Source organism: Stegastes partitus, unplaced genomic scaffold (genome assembly GCF_000690725.1).
Source record: "Stegastes partitus isolate 25-593 unplaced genomic scaffold, Stegastes_partitus-1.0.2 Scaffold2085, whole genome shotgun sequence".
NCBI classification, from domain to species: Eukaryota; Metazoa; Chordata; class Actinopteri; family Pomacentridae; genus Stegastes; species Stegastes partitus.
This window is the reverse complement of record NW_007579816.1, coordinates 12,083-13,063: the sequence shown is the minus strand read 5'-3', so window position 1 is coordinate 13,063 and position 981 is coordinate 12,083. Positions and strand designations below refer to the sequence as shown.

Below are 981 nucleotides of genomic sequence, written 5' to 3'. Positions count from 1 at the left end.
CACTTCAGCTCTGGAGTCCGACACATGAAAAGCTCTGCTCACGCTTCGGCCCCGATGGAGCTGCTGCTGCTGCTGCTGCTCAAGCGTTTCAGGGTTAAACCTTCAAACCGCGGCCCGGCCTGTGTTCTGCAATTAGACTCCGAAGATTTCAACGACAATATTAAACCCCAGTAACAAGGATTACGTCTGCGCTCAGTCTTTTAATGTTTTACAAACGAAAATCAATGCACGTTTGCTCTCAGCAGCTCTGAAGGCCACTACAGGCCTCTTTGCTCTGCAGGAGATAGAGAAGAATCAGCAACAACAAAGGTGATAAAAGTATTTACAGGCTCTAAACTCCTCTTTGCTTCTTGTCTCCTCGAGCTGCATTTAAGTAATTGAAAGATTCTCCACTGACCTCCCTCACTACTCTCCTTTGTTAGCATTGTTGCTTCGCAGCTAGAAGGTCGCTGGTTCACGTCCCAGTGAGGACACCCAGGACCTTTCTGCGTGGAGTCTCCATGTTCATGGAAACCACAACTACTGTCACCTGACTGTGATCTTCATTCCAACATAAACTATAGGCACAGTACGAGCTGGAGGACTGCTGTTTGAGATGAGAGAAGAAAGATGTTGTGGAGAATGCGGGCATCGATCCCGCTACCTCTCACATGCTAAGCGAGCGCTCTACCATTTGAGCTAATTCCCCTCATGTCTGAAAGGAACAGGCTGCACAACATCTGCAGCTGTTTGACAAGCTTTAGGTTTCTATAATATTTTTCTCGATGTTTAATGAGACAACGTTCAGAAATCTGTCTGTAGAAACATTTAAAGCTTTTGAAACGAGGATGTGAACTAGAGAAGAAGAAGGCTGTTATGTCTTGGTTCAGTCTTTGCTTTTCCACCAGCTGGTAGAGTCTTTATCGTGGTATTTACTTGGGCAGTTATTATTTTTTAATTACAATCATCAAATAATCATTTATATTTAAATTTAAATTCGAC

At 43.9% G+C, this 981-nt stretch overlaps 1 non-coding gene across 1 annotated transcript; it reads right to left on the bottom strand.

The window, feature by feature from the left end:
- Nucleotides 1–615: 615 nt before the first annotated feature.
- On the bottom strand, nucleotides 616–688 carry trnaa-agc (transfer RNA alanine (anticodon AGC)). The gene has a single exon. It is a non-coding gene; the product is annotated as a tRNA-Ala (tRNA).
- Between the last annotated feature and the right edge of the window lie 293 nt (nucleotides 689–981).